We start from the raw sequence: 25,863 nt of genomic DNA, 5'->3' as shown, positions 1-25,863 counted from the left end.
GGTGATGGACATTGGGGAGGGTATGTGCTATGGTGAGTGCTGTGAATTGTGTAAGACTGTTGAATCACAGACCTGTACCTCTGAAACAAATAATACATTATTTGTTAAAAAAAAAAGAAGAAGAAGATAGCAGGAAGGGAAAAATGAAGGGGGGAGAATCGGAGGGGGAGACGAACAATGAGAGACTATGGACTCTGAGAAACAAAGTGAGGGTTCTAGAGGGAAGGGAGGTGGGGGGATGGGTTAGCCTGGTGATGGGTATTAAAGAGGGCACGTACTGCATAGAGCACTGGGTATTATACGCAAACAATGAATCATGGAACACTACATCAAAAACTAATGATGTAATGTATGGTGATTAACATAACATAATAAAATAAAAAAATTTTTTCTAGTAGCTACATTTAAAGAGTAAAAGTAAATAAATGAAATTAATTTTAATAATATATCTTATTTAAACCAATATATCCAAAATATGTCATTGATACAAAAATTATTGAGATATTTTTACATTCTTTTTTTCTTATTCTAAGTCTTCAACATCCAGTGTATATTTTATATCTCAGTTTGGATTAGTAACATCTCAAATGCTCAGTAAACCACATGTGGCTAGTGGCTACTGTATTGAACAGTGCAGACCTGAAGCAGTAGTCTCCAAAGTTCAATGCCCTTGACAGCTCCTTGGGTTTGGGAAGAAAATCTTAAAATGCTATATGTATTTATTTTTATCCCATCATTGAAAACTCTTTTCAGAAATATTTTATCCATATACAAGCAGTCATATTTTTTTGCCCCTCCTTATATTCTAATAGTAACATAATACATATACTACCTGCACCTTACTTTTCTACTTAATGTCATTGGAAATCATTCCAAAATACACACTGGATGCACCATAACATATTTAACCAGTCTGCTGCTGATGGACTTTTGGATTATTTCTGTCCTTTGCTATTACAAACAAGATACAAAGATATTGAAATGCCCTAGGTCATTTCACATGTGTGTGAATAAATCTGTAAAACAAAAAGTTATTAGAAATAGAATTGCTGGGTGAAAGGTATATGGATTTTGATAGAATTTCCCACATTTCCCACAATAGAGATTATACTCCTACTAGCAAAGTAAGAGAACACCTCTTTCCCTTCAGCTTCATCAACACAGTAGGTTATTGAGCTTTTTTTTTTTTTAAGATTTATTTATTTATTTGAGAGAGAGAGAGAGAGTGCATGCGAGTGGTGGGGGAGGGGCAGAAGGAGAGAGAATCTTAAGCAGATTCTGCCCTGAGTGTGGAGCCTGCTAAGGAGATCAGTCTCAAAACCCTGAGATCACGACCTGAGCCAAAACCAAGAGTCAGACGCTTAACCCACCATACCACCCAGGTGCCCCATTGAGCTTTCTGATCTTTACCAAATTACAGGAAAAATATTTCAATATAATTTTGTTTCACATTGCTCTTAAGAGTAATGTCTTGCACCTTCTCAGGTATTTATTATGGTTTGTATTTTCTTTTCTGTTATCCATTCATATCCTTCATCCAGTTTTCTATTCAGTTGTTGGTCTTCTTCTTACTGATTTGTAGGAACTCATTTTATACGAGGGAAGTCGGTCTTTCATAATTTGAGTTGCAAATATTATTTACCAGTTTGTCGTTTGATCTTGCTTATGGTAATTTTTAACTTTAAGAAGGTGTTTTTGTTTTGTTTTGTTTTGTTTTTTATGTTGTCTAATCCACTATCTTTTATGGCTTCTGAGTTTGGTATCATAATTATAAAGATCCTTGCTAATAGATTACAAAATAGTTTTCTTGTTCTAGAACCCTTAAACCTTTATTTTTTATATTTACATATTTGATCACTTGAATTTATTCTAACGTAAGTGTAAGGTATAGATCAAACTTTGTTTCCTATGACAACTTGGTTATTCCCCTACCATTTACTGAGTAAGCTCTCTTTTCCACACTGATTTGAGATGGCATTTTTATCATATGCTAGATTTGATTCTATAATGCATACAAACCCGATTGTATATCAATTTCTGGACCTTCAATTCTGTGCCATTTCTTTCTATTTATGTGATTCATTGTATAATCCATTAGAATATTATGAGACATTTTCTTATTTCTTTGGGCTAGTTCCTTCTTCTTACTCTACTTTTTTGGATTTTCCCTGGCTAAACTTGCTGATTAATTTCTACAACAATGTGTCAGTTTGTCTCCTTTCAAGGTAAACTCAATTGGTATATTTACTGGTATCAGGTTAAATTTATAGGTTAACAAAGTAAGAAACCCATTTTTGCTTATTTAATGTTCTTCATCCTCTCTTCAATCTTGTCTGACATTAAGATGATTAACTTGTTTGTGTATGTGCATTTGCATAGTATCTTTTACTCATCCTTTGTTTTCAAACTTTCTGAATCCCTTTGCTTTGGAGGTGTCTCTTATGTATGACATAAAATTTAGGTTTGCTTTGTGATCCATTCTCAAAGTTTTCTTTTACTAGGTGAAGTGAGTCCATTTATATTGACTGGTGTGACAGATAAGTTTCGTTTTACTTCTGTCATATTTTTTATATTGTGTTTTCTATTTTATAGTTTTGTGAAAATCTTTCAACATGTATTTTATTCCCTTACCTATTTCTTCATTTTTGCATGATAAATAGGAAGTTTTTATTTTTTTTACAAGTGGTTACCCTTAAATTTTAAGGTTTTTAAAAAACATTTTAGTTACTTATTTTAGAGAGTGAGTGTGCATGGGGTGGGAGGGGCAGAGGGAGAGAGAGAAAGAGTCCCCAGCAGATTCCCCACTGAGTGTGGAACCTGATGCAGGGCTCAATCCCATGACCCTGAGATTATGACCCAAGCTGAAACCAAGAGTCAGGATGAGTAACTGACTGTGCCACCCAGGTACCCCTAAATTTTAAGTTTATATGGTAATGAATCCTCAAATTTCTTTAGGCATGACTTATTCAGAGCATAAAGAATTGCATATATTCCTTTCTTCCCCATTCTCTTTTCCATCACCCAATTTTTATGAATTATTTCATCTTTCTTCATGTTTTTCCTGTTTTGTACAATTAGATCTACTCTTGCCTATATTGATTTGTTGATATCCTTTAACCACATCACAGGTTTTTTGTGTATGAATCTGCATAGCCTTTATTTTCCAGCTTCTTCTGCCCTTACCCTCCCAACTTGTATTACTCATATCATGTCTGCATTTTTAGGGCACAAAATATTTACATTCTGCTCTGTAATCTGAACCACACATTTATTTTAGTGCTAATACATTCAGTGCTTATGTTGGTCCCTTTTCTGTTATATCTTAATTGGCTGAAGTTTGTCCTCTAAGCCATTCCTCCAGAAGGACTAATGGGAATAATAGTCTCTGAATCCTTGTGTGTTCAAAAGTATTTGCCTGTTGTCCTTATACCCAAATAACATCCTTAGGTTACAAATCCTTTCCTGGAGGCTACCGGAGGTTTTACTCCTCTGACTTAGAAGTCAGTCTAGCATTACCTGCTGCTGTGAAGTTGGAGGCCAGCACACCTTTTTCCTTTTATAAATGACTCTTGGCCTGGCTGTCCAAGGAATGTTGTTGTTGTGTTGTTGTCTTGAAGCCCAGGAACTTTACTAGGATATGTCAGAGTCCGTTTTCCCCAGAATATGGTGTGTCCTTTCTTATGTGGATACAAATTTATTTTATTTCAGATAAATTTTCTTAAATTATATTTTAAGTATTTGTTATAATTCAATGCGTTCTTCAGCAAACCCAGTTATGCGTATGTTGACTCCCACTCCCCTTTGCCAACTCTCTATATCTTTTCCTTTTTATCCTTTAACTCTTTCTTCAGTTTTACTCATTTGCCTGCCTGCCTCCCTCCCTCCCTCTACCCCCACCTTCCTTTTTGAGCCTCTGTTCCCCACTGTGTTTTTAGCAGTGTCTAGCCTCCCTGGTACTTCTTCCAATTTCACTTTAATTTCTGTGATTTTTTTTCTTTCAGTCTTTGTCCTAAGCTCTGCCCCTGTTGTCTCGCTCTGAGTTCTTGCATCTCTGATTTGTGTTCTTCCTTCATAGAACAATTGCTTCACCAAACTTTTTAAATTTTTGGTGAAAAGTTTGCTCATACTTTTCATCTATCCTGTGGCAATATCTTCTGCTCCTTTCATTTTTTCCCTGTGCTTCTGTTAATCCTCTGTTTCTTTTTGACTTTTCATCTTACAATGTGGGTTTTTCCTCAACCAACTATTTGCAAAAGTTCATGCTGGGGAAGGGCCAAAGCCAACTAGAACTTTTTTTTATGTTTTGTGTGTAAGTTTGTTTTTCTTAAGTCAGTGGGGTTTAGCAGCTATGAGTTTTTTCCAAAGCAAAGTTACTTTTTACCCCTCTGGCAGAGATAGACTGCTTCCTACAAATATGACTTGTCTCTGCGATTTCTCTCTTAGCCTCACTTTTTTCTTCTTCTTGGAATAAAACCAGGTAAAAGGTGCTCCTCCTGCCAGCATGTGCACTCTGTTTCTGCAGTTGCATATAAGAGGTTTACCCTGAGTTTTGCACCTCAGGGTAAACCTCCACCTTTCAGGAGGGTGGTTTTTTTTTTTCTTTTTCCAAGATCTGTGTTGCAGTGTCCTCTCTCTTAATGTATTCCTAAATAATCTCCACTCCTTTCAGCAACCCTTCCACTTATTTTATAGTTTGGGGTTCTAGTTATTTCTTAGTTTTGTTAGAAATGGAGCATGTCTTTTTCTATTGAATAATAGAATAATTGAATAATTTCCATACACACACACAAAGTCTCTTCCATCCTTTTAAAATTACTGTTACTTGGATATGTTTTCTTAAGGTCCCTAATGTATTAAATCATGTAAAACATACAAATATATTAGGTTGCATGCTTCCTCCATATCTTTATTTATGAGATAACTGACCAAAAAAGCTTTGAGAACACTGAAGTCAAGAAAATCATATGTATCAAATGCTATTATAAAAGTAGATATGTAAAGCTGTTGGTCCAGAGAGAAGTAGCATGTTCCTCTTCTATAAGCCTAAGTAGATGTCACACACTCTGTGGGCAGTATGTGTTGAGGAATAATACCTGATGGAAACATAATAATGATAACACACCTTTGACAGTTTTGCAGTTTGATAGTATAATATTTTGTAAAGCATTTTCACATACATTAGTTCATTGGATCCTCCAAATAACCCATTGAATGGAATATGATTACTTCCTATTTATAAATATGGAAAATGAGGCCCACAGAGGTTAAGTGACTGGTTTAAGGTTACATAGCACTGGAGTGGTTACATGGTCACTGGAGTCCTCAACCACTGCCTGAGATTTAGGGAGTGTCCTTGGCAGAATATGGACCCATATTAAAAACAAGGCCCAGTGTTTAAGAAGTTGCCATGTCACAAGACTCTCCTAATCAAAACACATTAATCCTGAATTCCCTTTATTTATTTATTTATTTATTTATTTTATTTATTTATTTTAGAGAGAGAAGGGAAGGGAGGAGGGGTAGAGGGAGAGGGAGAGAGAGACTCTCAGGCAGACTCCCCACTGAGTGCAGAGCCCAACACAGGGCTGGATCTCACGACCCTGAGATCATGACCTGAGCTGAAATCAAGAGTGGGACGCTTAACCAACTGCGCCACCCAGCCGCCCCTCCTTTTTTTTTTTTTTAAATGAGGTAAAAGCAGAGAGAGATGTCAGTTTCTTCAAATACTCAAGGTAATCTTTTCAAACTCTGTTATATTGGCTCCACAGCACAAAAAGAAGCGGAGCTTTATTCATTCTTCAGTTTATTAGATCAATGTACGCATTCAAGGCAGGTAACTGAAACCAAAAAGGATTTCAGAATGAGAGCTGGAAAATAGTCTAATAATCTTTGTTACCTTAAACATTTTATTTTCAACTTATTCAGGGTTCAGATGGCCAGTGACTTGGTATCAAGTCAATTACAATTTGAGAGTACATCAAATAATCATCAGTTAAAATGTCAGAATAGCTTCATTCTTTTGAAATAAACTACCTCTTCCATAATTTATTCTGATGCTTCATGGCCAGATGAATGCAATCAAATAATTGAAACTTTTATCACTTCTAAATGTAGCTTAGGCACAGCCAAGTGTGTGGTATTTTATTGATTTATTACTATAATCAGAATGTGTGTGTGTGTGAATAGATTAGCACACTCAAAGATTTCAAAAGATGTGTAAACATTTTGAGTTTGTCATCATCTGACCACAACCAATTGTTTTCACAAATTTATGAACTCATAACTATTTGAGTAAGATTGTTTTTAAAATAATTAAAAACTCAAATCACAGATAGCTGAGAGATTTTTCCAATAAACATTTAAAAATAAGATTGAAAATTTGGGAATGGTAAAATTTAGGCTTTGGAATAGCTGGCAATCTCTCTTTGACAAATATTCTTATCTAGAAGTGTTCACTTTTACTGTTAAAACATAAGTTGCAAAGGTACAAAAAGAAGGAATAGAGGAAGGGAGGGAGGAAAGAATGGAGGGAGGGAGGGGGATTTCACTGGGAAGTATATATTTATGTATTTAGAATCTCATGTGAACCTGAAAGTTGAGAAGAGGCTTTTTTTTTTTATATGAAATTATTACCCTGATTTCTACACTGAATTCTACAGGCCTTAAAATGGCTAATTAAAACCTAACTGTATTTCTTAGTTAATTCAGTTGACAGTTAACCCTAGGGAATGTTTTGGCAGCTAATTATATACATTGACAATTTTTATATGGTGGATGTAAATTTATAGTGATACAACTATAAAATCCCACCTCAGCAACCAAATTTTTGTTCATACAAAGGTCTAGATTAATCTTAATCAGTAGTAAGAAATGTAATTGAACTAGTTTGATAAGTGATTATTTCTGTAGTGCTTCAAAGAGCTTGTCATTCTTACGAATTGTTTTTCTGCTGCAGTGCTATCGGCAAGAGGATGTATATTTCTAAGTGGCACACATGGGTGAATAAATAAGAATCTCTCTCTCTCCCTCTTTCATACACACACATACACACACACATACATGACTTCAAGTTAGATTTGTACTCACTTGCAAGTTTTACTCCATTTCAGATAAAGAACTATTCCGAGCCTAAGAATTGCTAGGTTAAAAATATGATAAGAACTCATACCAAAAGAATTTACAGTCTAATTAGGAGACAAAGCTTTGAAGATACAAACTGATCAGAGAAGTAAGAACTGAATCAGGAACCAAAATACTAGAGGGCAGAGCACTATTGAGTTCTTGCATTTAGGGAGGAAGTGGGTCTGTGGGGTTAGAGGAAGGAGATGCGTGAGTGATGGCCCTGTGGTGTGATTCTAGGTGTCTTATGAAAGCCAAGGGAAGGTTATATTAGAGACAGGAAGATGACTTCAAAGGCATCACCCACGATAGGACCCAAACTAAAGGAGTTGTGGGGGAGGTGAAAGTTAGCAGACACCTTGATGCTGCCTATATGAAGACTAAAGAATTTCTTTTTACTGGTATTGAAAATTGTATTTGGAAGGCATAGTTAGAGATGCTAAGTGGTTGCTTTCTTCAAAGTCGTAGAAGGTTATTCTGTGCTGCCGTCCACTTTGCGGGGTCTGTGGTCTCCGAACCAAATCGACAAATGTTTATGGAGCAAAGACTCCATGCTCAGCCCTGGGAAGATTCCATTTCTGTGCCTCGAGCGCTCTGCTCTTGCCATTTAGAATGGGCATCAGAAGCTGCCTGCACCAGTAAGCACCCCGCAATACGCAAAAGCAGCCATTTATGTAGACGGTATGAGAGGGAAGAAAAAATCACTGTTTTCCATTACCTGGTGAATTCCCATCCATCCACCCCTTACCAGTGAATTAAGTGTAAATAAATACATACAACCAAGTTCACTGGTAACCTTTAGTGCCTTCCATTAATCAGAGTAATAAGGGTCTTTACTAGGGTCTTCACTGGTGCTGTAGAAAGAAAAATGGTGACATGAGGTCAGTCTAACCCCAGCCCTGTGACACTTGGTCAATACAGTATTGGCAATTCAGTTATGGTGAAAAATAAGTGCATTATTTAGTTGTTAGGAGTTAGTAAATAGATTATTTATTATGTTGTCTGTCATCAATCAGAACTCCAAGCTAACAAGATACCAGCTGCCCAGTAATTTTCCTGCAAAGGCCTGACACAGTTTGCTTGGGCTCCCTCCCTCCCTCCCTCTGTGTGTGTGTGTTCGAAAATGTTATAATATTTGAGGTTGATGAATGTGGGAATTTATTAACAGGAAATGAAAACTGATAGGTATTTAACATCTAATGTGAAATAATCTACTATAACATAAAAAACTCAAAATAATACTAACTGTTTTAATTGTCCATGGTAATTAAACTGTCACTGAGATTATTAAAAAGATAGGTGGATAGTAAGGTATTGACACAAGCTCTTCAAATAAAGCGGGCTAATTTTAAAACTAAATTTAACTTGAATGATTGCCTGCTTCTCTCTCACTTTGTGTGTGTGTGTGTGTGTGTGTGTGTAGCAACATCAAAATCTGTTTTCTATCAGTATTTACCAGGGATAAACCCCAAGTAACTGAGTTAGCATATGTTAAAAATACCTAGTAATAAAAATTCCTGGTAATAAAATCTCACTTTTACTAAAGGGAAAAGATTATTTACTATATGGTGAGAGAACTGTAGGTTAGCTCTTCGGGAAATGTGTGTATGTGTGTGTATGTGTTCATCTCACATCACATATCTAAGTCAACTCTGGATGAATTCAAGTTAAAATTTTTAAATTAAAAAGCCAATTTAAAAAATATTTAACTAAAAAATGTCAAATCTCTTGAAGACAATGTCTGGACTTGAAATTCCATAAAAATCCTGTAGTCTTCCATTCTCAATCTGTCCTTATCTGGTTTTGGTATAAAGAGATATAAGCCTTATAAAACTAGATGGGAAGTGTTTCCTCTTTCTGGATTTTCTAGAGCAGTTTGCTGAATATTAGTTTGGTCCATTAGAACGCTACTCGTGTTTTCTTTATGGAAAGATTTTTAACAAATGTTTTTATTTCTTTTATGATTAAGGGACAGTGCAAGCTATTTCTTAATGAATCAGTTTTGCAAAGTCATACTTTCTCAGGAATTTGTCTATTGCATCTAATTGTTTAGTTCAATTGACATAAAATTGTTCATAGTATTCCTTAATTACATGTTTAAATTTCAACTGTATGTATAGTTATGTTTCCCTTCTCTTCTTTATGGTGATCCTCTCTTTTCTTTTCTTGATCATTATTACCAAAAACTTCTCTATTTGATTTGTCTTTTAAGAGAAGCAACTTTCTTTTATTCTATCATTTGTTTACTTTTTCATTGGTTACTGTTTTGACCTTTGTTACATCCTTCCCTTTATATTTTTAAGTTTATTCTCTTCTACCTTTTAAAAGCTTTTTAGTTGGACACCATTTGTTAATTTTTATCTTTTATTCTTTTCTAGTGTAAGCACTTAAATGTATAAAATACCACTTTTCCTGTATCCTAATGAAAGTTTTGACATGTATAATTTTCACAATTCATATAATAGACACTTTTTTAAAACCCTATATAATTTAATCTTTGACCAAGGAAATGCCACTAACCTGACCACTTCACACCCTTTGAAAATTTAGGCAAATCTGCCCCTAACATGTTTTGGTGGCTGGGGTAAGAGTAAAACTGAGATGTCTACATTTCCGTATCTAAATGCTTAGAAATTATGAATCAAGCCTACAAACTGTACTTGTGTTTCCATCTTCCCACTTTGAAAATTACACCTTCACACAACCAACTAGAAAATTTGGTGTAAAACTACAGTTTTTTATGTCGCTGACAGTCGGCAAAATTGTAAGAACTGAAGTTAAATATTGCACCTGCCTGGATATTCTTTTGATAGGTTAGTGAGTTTTTTGGCTGAGAACTAAAATAAGGACTTACTATAATTCATTCGTTATCATATACTTATTTCATTAAGTGTATTTTTCTTGCCTTCCTTTCAGAAAAATCACTTATTTTTTTTAAATTTCATGATTGATTTTTTTTAAGATTTTATTTAAATTCCAGGGATGCCTGGGTGGTTCAGTCGGTTAAGCATCTGCCTTCAGCTCAGGTCATGATCCCAGGGTCCTGGGATCGAGTTCGGCATTGGCTCCTTGCTCAGCTGGGAGCCTGCTTCTCCCTCTCCCTCTGCCTGCCGCTCCCCCTGCTTGTGCTCTTTCTCTCAAATAAGTAAGTAAAATCTTAATAAATAAATAAATAAATGCCAGTTAGTTAACATACAGTGGAATATTAGTTTCAGGTGCACAGTATAGTGATTCAGCCATTCCATACAACACTGGTGCTCATCACAACAAGTGTCTTCTTTAATCCCCATCACCTGTTTTATCCATTACTCCCCCCCTCCCCCACCCGCCCGCCCACCTCCCCTCTGGTTACCATTAGTTTGTTCTCTAGAGTTAAGAGTCTGTTTCTTGGTTTTCTCTCTCTTTTTATTCCCCCTTGCTCATTTGTGTTGTTTCTTAAATTCCACATATGAGTGAAATGAGAGCATATTTGTCTTTCAGAAAAATCACTTATTATGTTGATCGACACACATAATTTGTTTTCCATTAACATTAACGATCTAAAAGATCAAAAAATAAACTGCAGTTGCACTCCAAAGCATATATGTAAATATTTGCCCATCAAAATACACAGTTCAAAATTATTTCAAGAAACTGAAGCTTTCTAATGTAATTTTAGAATTTTTAATTATTGTTATATATTTGTATAACAAAATCATTTGTAATTCTAGTTCTTGATGTATCTCTAGTTTTTAATATATTGAATCAGTAAGTATCACACTTCACATATGGTATATTAAACCTGCAAATCTGTGAATGCAAGAGTAATGTAAGTTGTTTAATACTGGAAAATTTTCTCTACCATCATGTGCATCTGTCACAAATATTGTGTGAATTTTTGAGTCCCTCTAGAACCACAAACTGGACACAAAGAGAAGCAAAAAAAAAAAAAAAGGACACTTAAGACTACTGAGCAATATTTATTGTGTAAGGACCTATTGCATTCACTCAGAAGGAGAGGCTTTAAAAAAATAATTTATTTATTTTTTTATCTAAAAGTTTCCAGCCTTCAAATCCTCCCTACCTTCTAAAGCAGTATCCATCTCCAACAACCCAAACCTCACCACAGTTAGACTTTATCACCCTTTGTTTAGATGCTGTCATATACACGTGTTTGTTTCCTGGAGCCTTGATGGAGTTAGTCATGAGAACCCTTGTGTAGAGTATGGTCATGCTGTGTCAGCACTTAATGTATGGGTGTTGTGTGTGTTTGTGTGTGTTTAGATAGGAGAGGCTTCTCTAAAACATGGGCCCCCAGCAGGTCCTCTCTTGCCCAGCTCTAAGGGTAATGCCACGTCAGCTTTCCCATCCCAACTGGTGCAAGGCGAGATAACCCTATATAACACAGCTGTTGTCAGGTAACCACCCTCCTTCTTGCTTCTTGCTGCTAGCCACTCTGGCCCTATCCTACCCTTTTTCTATTTAAAAGGGAGGGATCTTTAGACACTTCCTCTACCTCTTATGAAACTAGCAATATCTCCAAGAGTGTGTCATTTCTAGGGTTTAATTCTAGAACCCTTGTACTGTTCTGTACTCAAAGGTTTCCTTTGAGTACCCAGCCAGCTATCATTCCAGAAGTGGAAGTCCTCCAATCCAAAATGGTGAGATCTTCTGTGCCATTATATCTTCATAGAATGATTGTAAGCTCTTGGAGGCCAGGGCATACACGATGCCTGGCACACTATACACCCTTGATAAATATTTATTGAAATACAATTGCCAAGGAAGTCAGAAAAGAAAGGACAGGCTTTATTTCATAAAAGCAAAAAGTTCTGTACGCCAAGAAAATTCCCGATAGCCTTAGGACAATATCTGCAGCAAATACTGCAGTCAGCTATCATCTTTAGTGTGTACAGAGTTCACACAAATAGATGAGATAAAAACTAAAACTGGTATGGTAAATGGAAAAAAAACCTAAAAGACAATTCTCAAAGGAGAACATATAACCAGAAATAAATTCCATAACTGACACAATACCTTGGAACCAACCTAACTCTCAAAAGCCTCAAAATACTCACTTTATTTGACCTAATAGTTCCACTGTTAAAAATCTAAGAGAGTCATGGGCGCCTGGGTGGCTCAGATGGTTAAGTGTCTGCCTTCGGCTCAGGTCATGATCCCAGGGTCCTGGGATCGAGTCCCGCATCAGGCTCTCTGCTCCTTGGGAGCCTGCTTCTCCCTCTGCCTCTCTCTTTCTGTCTCTCATGAATAAATAAATAAAATCTTAAAAAAAAAAAATCTAAGAGAGTCATAAATTTGGAGGGAGAAAGTTTTATCTATCTAACTCAGCATAGTAGGGCCTTTCCTTTTTCTCCCACAAGATGTTCATCAGCATCTTTCCTGGGGGCTAGAGGGGAGGAGAGTCAGAACCCAGAATCCAGGCATTCAGAGTCAACAAGATAACTAGAACATTACAGAACACTAGATGCTTGCCCACTATTGAGTTGCATGCTGCCCACTGGCTGTGAGTAACCCTGCATCCCTATAGCGGCCATCAGCACAAGGACCTGATGGAAACACAGAGATTTTCAAATGATCACACAGGTTGGAATGCAAAAGGGCTTCCCTCTGATCATATGCACATGGCAAGTTTTGCTCACAGACTTTTAACAGTAGCATTACAACTTAGAAATCGTTACTCCTGTAGAGTGGTTAGCTCCAAGTGGCCTTGAGCCCCTTGGAAATGTGGAGCTTCCATTCAAGAGGAATGGCTTCAAAAGCTTATTAGCAGAAGGGTCAGAACATCTCAGTTTACCCAGCCAGCTTCCCAGGCGACTTTATGGACCAGAAGCTCTCTGCCCAGGTAGCCTCTCCTTGGTGATAATTAATACAAACGATTTTCCTTGGAACTATGGTGACACAGAACTTAGAAACTGACAGCAGGTCCCTAGCTGTCCTTCAAGAAGCACTAATGCACCATGCTGCTACCCGGTGTTAGGGAGAGCTTTTTACCACCACCGCCTCCTTGTCATTTCTCGACAGAATGTGCTCAGCTGGATCAGCCTGTAATACACTAACGTGCTTTCAACTGAACAACAGAGCCAAATACCAGAGGAGTAGGGTACTTGGAACAGAAAAGAAAGGGAATGAAATAACTATCATTACCTCCCTAAACTTCAACAACTATGAAAGAGCCCTCTTCCCGAGAGTCCAGATCCCTAATTTCAGACAGTGTAATGGCAGCCAGCTTTGCGGAATGGAAGGAGAAACACTTGTCTGCTGATGAGATCTCTTTCTTCTCCCATTAAGCAGGTGGAGATGAGCCTCCGGATCAGTCCCAGCCCAAGGTTTGGGCCCCTGACCTCATAGTCTGATCCTAAAGCTATGGTTTGTAGGCTCCATTTAGAATCTTACTGAAAATTCATAATAACTCTGGATTCCCATTCTGGCGAAATGTGCACATGCTACTTTGTACCCAGTATTGGTGGAGCACAAGGACCCCAGAAACGCATCCGTGGAGCCCCTTAAAGCATGAACTAGTCCTCTCTGCACTCTTGCCCCCACTCCCTATTTCCGAGTCTGTAGCGGGCCTCCTTGATGGATGGTGGGGCTCTATTCGGCTGACCTAGGAAGCAGCATTACAGCCTTTCCCAGCACGGAGTTCCAGGGGGCCGGTGGACAGAGTATCCTCGTCACTTTCTCCTTAATCATCCCTTGTCAAGAATCTGCTCTCCAGAGACCCTTCCCTCTCAGCGGAATTATGTGCAGTTCTCTAATGATGTCAAAAAGCAGTTTGGTGCTAAGGAAAAACAAAAACAATTATGGTAAGAAATTAAGAGCAAAATTATATAAGGCTTTTAAAAAAAAAAATTTGGTATTCTAGCTGCATTTTTCAACTAAGAGTCATAGAATCATTTCCCAAGCCAGAAGTTTCATTATCCTCATTTCACAGGTGGAAAACGGGGAATTACAGAGAGGTTAATGGCTGTGTCTAAAAGCACACAGCACGCCCTCATCAGGAGCTGGAATTACAGGTCTAGTCAAGGGCTCATACTGTTCTGTGATAACCCAGACTTTATGAACAAGTTTGGCTTGGCCCTAATTGGCATTCAATTTTAAAAAATGTCTTTCATTAAAAAATATAATTTGAAGAACTGGGTAATTGACTCACATTTGATTAAGGCAGAGTCTATTGGATTAACATGATTAATAGATAAAATTATAATCAAACAGAAAGCAGTACAAAAGGTGACTAAGTCATGGATCACATTAAGATACTAAATTTTTAAAAGATGGATATGCTGGGGTTTTTTTTACATTAGTAATATTCATTTCACAGTGGATCTCACACTGTTCAGCTATTGCTGGTAGTGTAATTAGAATGAAGTTTGTGTTCAGGATTAAAAGAAGAAGTACTTGGGAGGTGTTTTGACTTCACAGTAAGGGAAACCCAGCTGTCCTCTTTCTGATTCTCCCCAAATCATTTGGTTCAATGGTAATTTCTCAAACTGATAGTGAAGTAGGCCCCTCCAGTGGTTATCTCTGCTCAGAACTAAATATAGTTAATGCCACATCAAACTCCAAAGTTCCTTTTAGGAACTATAATTTTCACCAGCCTTTACTGGGATAACATATTCTACAGTTTTTTCTCTAAATGCAAAATTCTATTTCCCATAGAAACTAAGTTAATTGATATGAAAGTATTTCAGCATTAACCACCTCCAGGCAGCCAAGCTAGAAGTAAAATGAAAAACAGGATGCTTGGGCATTTTATTTGTCAGTCTTAACATTTTTTTTACCCAAGAAATGGAAATTGCTGCGGTATAAATGGAAGTTAATGTGAATATAACATTCTTTTCACCACCAAGAACTCTGTTTAAGACTGACTGGGTGGTGGCAGCCTCCTTTCCAAAACTGCCATGTCTGCATAAATTGAGGAGAAGGAACTGGGGGAAATTTCAACCATTCCATGATCTTCATCGGTGTCCCAGAAGCCAAGTCACATAACATACGATATAAAGAAAAACTGGCTTCCAAGGCAAACACAGCTCCAATGCAGTCTCCTAGCCACCACCCCACTGGCTTCGGGATTTTCCTAGATATAAAATCTGGAACCACCACTGCTGCCCCCGTTCTTATCATGTTGTTACTCCCGGAAGCATGCTCTAGTCAGGCAAATGTCAGAATATGGCACTGAAAGGTGGCATTTGAACAATGAGCTAGCTTTTTTTGCCTGCAAGACTGACAAAATGTTTAAGGATCAATCATATTTCCTGTTGGTAAGGATTTGGGAAACAAGTAATTTCTTATATAACTTGTTAGAGTACATATATATATATAGGAAGGTAGTTTGGTAGTACCTATAAAATATTAATAAAATGTACAGCCCTAGGTGCCTGGGTGGCTCAGTCGGTTAAGCGTCTGCCTTCAGTTCAGGTCATGATCTCAGGGTCCTGGGATGGAGTCCTGTGTCGTCGGACTCCCTACTCAGCGGGGAGTCTGCTTCTCCCTCTGCCCCTCCCCCCAGCTTACTCTCTCTCAAATAAATGAATAAAATCTTTTTAAAAAATGTACAGCCCCTCTGACTAAGCCATTCCGTATACACCTATGCAGAGTGATATGGATCCAAGGCTGTTTATTATAGCATTTTTTGCATAGCAAAATATTGGTAACAAGCTAATTGTTTATAGGTAGGAAAATGGTTAAATAAATCATTGTATAGCTATACTTGGAATACATCTCTTTTTTAAAAAGTAGATCCAACCATAACATCAAGGAAAGATTTCCATGATATATTTTAAATGAAAAAAGCAAGTGGTAGAAATAGATACTTCTATAACATGATCCTATTTATATATTTTTAAACAGTATTGTGTATTCTATGATTTTTAAATGGATAGAAAAAGATCAGAATGGACACCTCTTCAGCTGTTAACAGGTACCCTCTGGAGGGAAGACATGAGCTGGGAGGGGGAGAGGTGAGGAGGGGAAGGAGGAATTTTACTTTCTACTCAATATACTTCAGTAATTTATTCTAATAAAAATATGGTATTTTTATCATGACAAAAATAAAGGAAAGATGTCATTGGCATTTCCTCAGAAGGCACTAGGTAGCCGTCCGCCTCCGGGGACCGCGATGGAGTTCCCTGGCTCGGATGCACGGAAGATCTGCTTTCTACTTCCGATCGGCTTCTCTGTTGAACTGCTTGCGTTGTCTCAGTACGGATATTCTGTCAAGGCATGTGCTGTCTAATTGAACACAGGTAGCCTTTTGATGATCTTCCATCTTTTATTGATTCTGCTTACACCGCGGTGGTGGTAATTATCTCTGAGGACCAAAACCCCAAGAAGGGTGGCAGATCCAGTGGAGAGGTTTTGCAGTATGCAGACTGCTTCTCTGAGGGCCAGACTTTTAGAGACATGTGTATTAACTTAAATAGAAGATGCCATGCAAGACATATTTATGAGCAGAAGCCAGTAGGGCTGGGTGGTAAGATATGGGAAAAATTTAGGGAGAATGTTCTCCATATATTTATTCTGGAGCCCAGAATAATAGGTTATATCATAGACTCTTTGGCATTATTTTTGTAAACTGCCTTAAATCCTCTCCAGAACCATGGTAGGGACATATACAAATGAACAAATAGCATTTCTTGAGTACTTGCTGTGTGCCAAGTAACATGCTCAGTGTTTTTCACATAACTATTTCCTTTAATCCACATGAAAACTTATTTCTTATAAACTTTATCTCCAGTGATTTATCATATATTTGCCAGAAAGGGGCCATGTAGTTGAGCCTCTGCAGCAGGCAGGGCAAAGGGAAGTAGCAGGAGAGAAAGAATAGCCCTCTAAGAACCTTTAAAACAAGGTGAAGGATGTGCTTACAAGTGCTCAGGACACTCCAGCTTGAGAGTCAAGGCTTGACTTCCTCAACTGCCAGAAATACTAAAGAAATGGCTTCGTTCCTACTTTCTTTCAGGTGGCTTTCTCCGTTCCTACTGTAATTGGAAGACATCACTGGTCAAACAGGGCACATAGAGAACAAAATGTTCACTTCTCTTTTTGCTTGTAGACCAAGTCCTCATGGGTACCCTTCTCTGCAATTCCCCTACAAGCCTCAAAGAATTAAAAAAGAGTTGTGCTTTGAGGATGCAACAGACCTTTCATGATTAGGTTTCACTGCTGTGGGAAGCCCATCTTTATTTGTGGGTATGCGACACGAGTTTAAAATACATTCCAGCTGGCTGATCTTTCCCACTGAGCACTGGGAGGGTTGGGGCTCTGATTTGGTCAGGGGTTCTGAGACCATGAGCTGATGGTAGTAGGTGAGAAGCGTTCTTCTGAGAGACAACATCCAAACATAAGTGTCGGTCATGTACCAAACAGGTAGTGCAAACAAAGTATGGGTCTAAAGGAGGTGGAAGAAAAGGTAGTAAGAGAGAGACTCAGAACCAGCCCAAAGGGACTTAAGAGCCATTCAGCTGTCTTCTGGACAGATTCAGATCCATATGGTTCCAAAGATGGGCCTTGTGGGCTTTTTATAGAGCCTGTATGGTGAGATGGAAGCTATTAGAAGCACAAAGAACTGTTTCAGGCATGGGGAACCAGATCTCACTATGCACAAGGAAGGAACTCCATAAATATTTAGGCAAATGGTTGAACTTCTGTTTAAGAAAAATGGCCTCTCTTAATGGTTACTGAAGCAGTTTGCAGCTGACTGGTCCAGATGCAGGCTCTAAGGAAAGCTAGATATCAGGCACGCATGCACACACGCACACAAGCACGTTGTTCTAATAAGAGGCACACACTAGGTAAACAAGAAATGAATCTGCATTGTTCCACAACAACTAGTTTCCTGTGTTCATTGAATTCACTGGACAAAAATAATAACATGGTGGGATGCCAGGCTGGCTCAGTCAGTTGGGCGTCCGACTCTTGGTTTCGGCTTGGGTCCTGATCTCAGGGTTGTGGGATCAAGCCCCACATCAGGCTCCATGCTCAGCAGAGTCTGCTTGCCCTCTCCCTCCCCCACAGTCATATTCTCTCTCTCCTCCTCTCTCTCCCCATCTCAAATAAATAAAAATAAAATAATAATAAATAAACAGAAATAAACAAAAAATATCCTTAAAAAATAGTAATATAGTATAAATAATTTTCAACCTAACACCTTATGAGCATTTATGTTGTGTCCTACACAGTGCTTGCCACTATAGTATGTAAGTGTAAGTCGTCTGTAATGTTGGGACATCTATAATCTTTTGTGAAAGGTAACATTTAGACATATCAATCAGGTAACTTCTCAAGACAGGAGTAAACTTTCCTAAATACCGAATTACATTGCCATGACATTCTATTTCCATTGTTCCCTCAAGCGGTCAATTTCACGGCCCAAGAGATGTCAGGGGTTTTAATTGCTACTCGGCAGACTTTGGCATCCATGATTAAGCCCTTTGTAGCTCGACTGATAAGGTTCTAGACAACAAGGGCCCACTAGGGCTGATGTGGATGAAGGGGTGGAAGAGATAAGAAGATTCTATGTAGATGCAGGGATCTTCACAACGAGGAGAAGCCGGATGTAAGAAGCTGGTTATAAGAGGGAGATTTATTTCGCAGAGGTGCTTATCCTCATTTTATGTGACTACCCAGGAGGTACGGTCGCCCTCAGATCTGCTCTAGGATATAAAAGGAAATACATCTCTATTTATTAGGTTTGGGGAGACTTTAGGGGGCTGGGCAGGTTAGTTATTGTTTTAAAGGAATGAAGTCAAGTGTAGACAACTTTAAAACACTGCTGCTACATCCATGCGTCTAATTGAGACACTTGTAGGTCGTCAGGCCCTAGAGTATAACAGTTTGTCAGCATAGGACACAGAGCGGACCAATTTAATAATTGCTGCAGGGGTTAGAATTTCTACAGCCTTTGATCAGATTTTTTTTTTTTTTTTTAGGTCAGTAACATTTAGAGGTAGATAAAAATATCAAGTAATTGGTGAGAAACTAGATGGTTTGTGGCTAATTTGCAAAAGCACAGATTACATTATTTGAATTTTATCCACTTAATGAAAAAGTCTTGAGATTTTTAGGAAGAACACATTAATGTTGACGACGTGATGTGCAGCCCCTCTCGAGTGTGCAGACATCTGCCATCTTTCTTCCTTGCCACACCCTCTTGCTTGCTCACTGGGGCCTCTGAATCTGCTCTGACTTTCCTGTTCTGCCAGATAAGAAGATTATGTGTGACACCATTGCTCTTTTACTCTCTCCTTTTACAAAAATGGAAATGAAATCCTCTGTTCTTTAACTTAGAATGGAGCAGGATAAAAAAAGTCTGATATGGGCGCCTGGGTGGCTCAGTCGTTAAGCGTCTGCCTTCGGCTCAGGTCATGATCCCGGGGTCCTGGGATCGAGTCCCACATCGGGCTCCTTGCTCAGCACAGAGCCTGCCTCTCCCTCTGCCTGCCTACCACTCCCCCTGCTTATGCTCTCTCTCTCTCTCACTCTCTCTGTGTCAAATAAATAAATAAAATCTTAAAAAAAAAAAGTCTGATATGTAATCACTAAAATGCCTATCTCTTGTTTTGAGGGAGTTGCTATGCGAATCTGAAAGGCAGAAGGGAAATAGCAAAGGTGTTGGGTGTTAGTACTTGAAGGCACTTTTCCCTCTCTATCCCACCAGCCTAGACATTGTTTCTGGAAGAGCCTTCCCTGATCTATTCATGTCTTCTGAATGGGTTTCTGGGCCACTGACCTTTTAAAATCAGGCACCAACACTGAAGGCAAGAGTTCTGGGGTAGGGAGGCCACACCCTGGTGGCCCACCTTGAGCTTGGGCTCCGCCAGAGGCATTAGGACTGTCCCCGTGACCCACAGTTCATCACCAGATAACCCACTGTCTTCCTGTTGTGTTTAGAAACAGGAGAGGGAGGTATTTCAGCAGATACTACTGTTTGGAGCATTTCCTTCCATTTTAAAAAGACTGATTTTTTTTTTTTTTTTAACCTAGTGTATGAGTCCGCTCTAGCAAAATACCATAGCCTGGGTGCTTAAACAACACACATTTATTTCTCACAATTCTGGAAACGAGAAGTCCAAGATCAAGATGTTGGTGGAGTCAGTTTCTAGTGAAACCTCTTTTCCTGGCTGCCTTCCTTTCGTCGGCGGCATGTGCTCAGGGAAAGAGAGAGAGAATGAGATCTCTGGGGTCTCTTCTTGTAAGAACACTAATCCTATCAGATGAAGCCCCCACCTTTATGACCTCATTTAGCTTAATTCCTCCCAGAGAGTCCCCAGCTCCAAATACTGCCACACGGCGGGGTGTGGGCGGGGGGCAATTCAGTCCAGGATACGGAAGGTACCTCTGATTTTGTCTTCTTTTTCCATGCATCACACATAATCTTCATGTTCCAGCACAGATTCCGTAGCCATCTTTCCACATCTTCCAGCTGTGTCATTTTCATATATTCTTCTTGCTAAAAGTTTGGGTAAATTCAGGGAAGGTACAGTGAAGAAAATTTAAAATAACCTAGGTATAATCACTATTAAATTTTAGTGCATTCTCTTTCAGTATTTTTCAATGCATTTCTATATATTATTTATAGAATATATATTTACAGAATGGATTAAATAAATTTAACAGCCAGCTTGTGTCACTTAGCATTGTATCCTAAGTATTTCTTCAGTGTCTTTAAAAATTATTTGACCTCATGTTTTAACAACTGCCTAATATAAGATGACAGTAACAGAATTTCTTTAGTCAACTGATTGTAGTTGCTTCCAGTTTTTCACTATTATAAATAGTATTTTAAGTCATATTATGGCTTACAAACATTTGTGTGCATTTCATATTTATTTTAGGTGAGGTTGCTGCCATATCAAGTAACAAATATTTGATGCTGTTATACATATTGCCAAATCATTTTATAGCGTCTCAACGATTATTCATCATTGAAAAAAATACTATTTGAAAAAATAGAAATAAGCATAGCACAAAGAATTTTATTCAATCACCTAAAATAGCCATTGTTAAAATTTCAAAAAATAGGGCACCTCGGTGGCTCAGTGGGTTAGCGTCTGCTTTCTGCTTAAGTCATGATCCTGGGGTCCTGGGATCGAGCCCCACGTTGGGCTCCCTGCTCAGCGGGGAGCCTGCTTCTCCCTCTCCCTCTGCTGCTCCCCCTGCTTGTGCTGTCTCTCTCTCTCTGTCAAATGAATTTTTAAAAATCTTAAAGTTTTTTTCCAAAAATAAATAGAATTATTTTAAATCTTATTTTTTCATTAAAATAGTTGTGAATTTTTTCATGACATTATTACTCTTCCATAATATTTTAAAGACTGCATTGTGTTCTGTTGTGTGCACACATCATAATTTAATTAGCCAATACCTTATTTTTGAATTTTTGTTTCCTTATTATAAGTAAGACAGAATTAAACATTCTTAGATAAGTCTCTAAGTACATCCCAGATGCAGAGTTTTGTAGCAAAGTGTTTACGTGTGTTTAATGATTTTAGCATCTACCATTAAATGGTACTCTAAAAGTTGGTGCTGATTTATATTTTCATCAACAGTGTTAAAGTAGTACTTTCACTGGTGGGGGGGTGGGTAACAGGTAATCATTTTACATTTAATACGTGGAGAATCGTCTTTCAGTTGGATGTCTATCTTTATTTAGAAGTCAGTTTGTATATTTTTCATCTGTTTATTGGCCAGTTTTATTTTTTTTATTAATTACCTGTTAGTGTTCTTTGACCATTTTTCTGTTGGAAATATCCATCATTCTCTTGTTGATTTGTAGGATCTTCCTTTATATTCAAGCAGCATCTCTTAAACTGTATTCCATAGAGAATTAATGTCCCATGAAATGATAATAAATGTTCTGCTAATATTGAAAAAAAAAATTGATGCTGGAGATAGGGTTTATGAAAACATGTTTTTAAAATTTAAATTAAAGAATTATTTTTAGGTGTTGTGTATGTAAGAAAAACATTAAACAAATAGAAGTAGTGGTTATTATTTGATACCTATTTTTGAGATAAAATCAGTTATAACTGAGAATGTCAAGAAGTGGCATGAGAAAATACCTAACGTCTATACATTCAGGGTTGCACTGATCATTCACCGAGCCTCACCTGTTTGTCACCTACTCAGTGGTCATGAGAACATCACGTATCTTATCATGTCAGTGTGTATTTGTGATATATTTAATGTTACATAGAAATTATGAATCACATTTTAACTCTTTTTGCATCAATTAATTTGCCTTTGAGGCTACCTATTCTTACGTACTTCTTATTGTCATTTGTCAAAATATTCCTTGCTGATCTCAATATACTTACAGCTAAACTTTAGAATAAAATTGTTGGGATTGCCTCCCAAAATTCCCATTGGATTTTTACAGTAATTGCAATAATTACATTGATTTATTTGGAGAGAACTTATCTCTGTACAAGATGAAACTTTCCCATTCAGCAACCTGGTACTTCCCTCTAATTTTTCAAGCCTTATTTTAGCTCACTCTAAAAGTCTTAATTTTTAAAATAAAGTTATATGACTTTTATACCTATATAAGTTTTTTTTTATTACTAGGAAGTTGTCAACTAATATGGTTGGGCTTTCTTCTACTGTCTTGTTATTCTTTTGTTTTTTAATTTTCCTTGATGTTTCCTGTAATAATGTTTTTTCCATATGCTTGTTTTTGTAACTACATTGTTAAATTTTCTAAAAATGTTTGAGCCTGTTTGTCAATATCAATCATTAAAATATCCGTTAACTTCTTCCTATAAAACTTGTGAAATTTGCCATATTGCCTCCTTTCTCTCCTTCCATCTTACTTCTTTTCTTGGTGTAAGCAGAGATTTTAGATCTAGATTCTGAGTATTACTACGTTTACATTATGATGCTTTTGAAGAACACTTTTTAACATTTGCATTGTCTGTTTTCTACCATTTCTTTTACAGTGAGTCTTATTTATTCTTGAGTTCTTTATTTTGATTCACTTATTTAATCAAAATATTTTTATTTTGGGGGGGTACCTGGATGGCTCAATTGGTTAAGCGTCTGACTCTTGGTTTCAGTTCAGGACATGAGCTCAGGGTCGTGTGATCGAGCCCTGCATCTGGCTCTGCACCAGGCACGTGGAGCCTGCTTGGGATTCATTCTCTCCCAAGCCCTCTGCCGCTGCCCCCACTCGCGAATGCACTCTCCCTCTCTCTCAAATAAATAAACCTTTAAAATATATTTTTTAATTTTTAAAAGAGAGATACGGTTTTGGTAGTTTCAAAATATATGCATTTCTGATGATTTCTTTCTGAGGCTCTCACAGTAGAGAGCAGATTCTCAGATCCCATTCCTTTCCTTTCAACCTTCTGAAATTTAGTGTTGCAGTGAAGAAATTTGACCTTTCATGTTACTTGATAAATACTTATAGGATTTTTTTTTTCGTTTTTTCAAAAATACAACAAAACCTGTCTAGGTGTGAGTTTCCTCACTAATTTGCCAGCCATTCAGTTAACCGTTTGCTCTGAATATTCAAGCCTTTCATCAGCTGGTGGAAGTTGTTTTCTGTGATATTTCTGATTATTATTTCTCTTCTGTCTGCTTGGTCTTCTCTTTCTAGAATTCCTAGTATATACGTATTTTGAATTTCTGATAGTTCTCTTCAAAGTCCATCTCTTCTCTTCTCATAAATCTTCTCTAAGTTAGGGGAGAACATCTATAACTCGCAATTTCCTTCAACAATCTGTAGTTTGCTGCTTCTGTTTCAGGCTCCTATTTCTCATCTCTATAACATCTTTCTTGGGCTGCATTTTCTGCACAGTGCTCTATTCATGTCCTCTCTAGCTTTATAGATTCAGACTCTTCCTGCATCTTGATGAGAACATTTATTTGAAATCTTCTATGGCATTATCCTTTTGCTTCAGTAATAAGAGACAATTGATTGCTAAGATTTGTCCCCTTCTCTTGAACTGCTCTATCTTTGCAGCAGTTTTCCACAAGATATGTGCTGGTCTGCTTGTATGAGTTCAGAGGAGTCTGAAAATTGTTGAGATCCCCATTCAAACATTTTAGCCCAAAGAAATGGACGTCCTGTGGTTTTCTTATGCATAGAAGCCAATGGAAAATAACAAACAAGCTATAGCAGGGGTGGTTACAGCAGGGAGCGTCACCTCTGTACCTGGGAGTTTTGTCCACATCTTTGTTACAAGAGCCCAGATGCCTCCAGGCAGTGTCCCAAGTCCAAGATTGCCCTCATAAAGAGCAGCCACAGCAGTGTCCTCTGTTTACTTAGCTTGTCTAGTCACATCAAATGTAATAATAACAATGATAATAGCTGGCATTTTTGAGTGCTTATAATATGCCAGCCACTGTTCTGACCTATCTAGGTGTAAAGTGGGTATAAATACTGAAGAAAGACTCCCATTACTTGTGGTCTCTTCTTCTAGGATGTTTCCCAGAAAATTTACTGAGAATGAGATTTGATCCCCCAGCCAACCAAGGCTAGCTAAAGTGACCATATAATGTATCATCTAAACTGAGATGCTTTTGAAAGCAAAAAAAGGCGATTAATAACAAGACAATAAGGGCACCCTGGGGCTGTCCCAGGTGAACTGAAATATATGGTCACTGAAATCATAGCATACACTTGCTTCCAAACTTTGTTGCTCTCAGCTAGATTCAATGCGTGCTCAAATTGTCCTCTTAACCAGGGGGTCCTCAACCACCATTTGTACTGACTGCTTAATAATCTGTTTACCAATGTTTATTCATTTCCTTATTGATGGGCAATTAGATTGCTTCCAATTTGCATCTATTAAATATAATACTGAAATGAACATCTTTATGTATAAACTATATTTTTAATTTAGATTTTTCCTTTGGATTACAGGTCAGAATTAAAATTATGTCGTAAGCGCCTTTTCTTTCTCTTCCTCTATATCTTTCTCTTTCTTTTCCCTTTCCTTTCTCTTTCCTTTCCTTTTTCTAAAAGTCTTTTTAGAAACTGCTTGTATTATCTTACTGGTTCCCTCATTAGTTAATAGGTTAACTAAAAAATCTTTGATACATGTATTTATATAAGGTATTTATATAAGAATCATGACTTTACTTCTTTTTAATTATCCTTTAACAGCTTGGACTTCATCCACCAAGACAGAATCATGCATCCCTGACAGAGCCAGGTAAGCTGCATTGCCAGAGAGGTACACTTACTGGGAGGAGCAGGGGGTTTGGGGTGAGGGGTGGCTTAAGGCTAGGCACATCTTTTCTTGGCTTCCAGAAATAAATCTCAAGTGGTAATAGACTTGAACTTTTCTGTCTCTGTGTTTCTGTAGTTTTTTTTCCCTTCTCTCTGTCCTCTAATTTTGCATTTGGCTTTTGTTTCTTATTCACACATGAGGAATAAATTATGGTGGCAGCAATAATTTGGTTTTATTGTCTGACTATTTGGTAATATAGGTGAATGGATTAATAGACTATAGAGGTCTATTCTCTACTGGATGAAAGAATAGAAAATCTAAGTTGTTAGCCTTTTTTGTTTATCTACTTGTCTATTTTGAGCTCAAATTAGTTAGAATTTCATGCTCATCAGGAGAGTGAACAGCTCTGTGATATCTGGACCTGTGAGTTTTTGTGTTGCTATCTTACTACTAACCTTTTAAGAAAGTTGTAGAACTGGGGCGCCTGGGTGGCTCAGTTGGTTAAGCGACTGCCTTCGGCTCAGGTCATGATCCTGGAGTCCCGGGATCGAGTCCCGCATCGGGCTCCCTGCTC

At 37.7% G+C, this 25,863-nt stretch overlaps 1 long non-coding RNA gene across 1 annotated transcript in view; it reads left to right on the top strand.

Annotated features, from left to right (window-relative positions):
* The window catches only part of LOC145723529 (uncharacterized), a 56,233-nt gene that overhangs the window by 17,504 nt on the left and 12,866 nt on the right, over nucleotides 1–25,863 (top strand). Inside the window, exon 2 of the long non-coding RNA XR_014148652.1 lies at nucleotides 25,223–25,271. This is a non-coding gene — a long non-coding RNA (uncharacterized LOC145723529). The remainder of the gene's footprint in view (nucleotides 1–25,222; nucleotides 25,272–25,863) is intronic.

The sequence above is a fragment of the Leptonychotes weddellii genome, chromosome 9 (genome assembly GCF_054177405.1).
Source record: "Leptonychotes weddellii isolate Sample4059 chromosome 9, ASM5417740v2, whole genome shotgun sequence".
NCBI lineage: Eukaryota > Metazoa > Chordata > Mammalia > Carnivora > Phocidae > Leptonychotes > Leptonychotes weddellii.
Note: the sequence above shows the minus strand (reverse complement) of the source record. Positions and strands in the feature narration are given on the sequence as shown.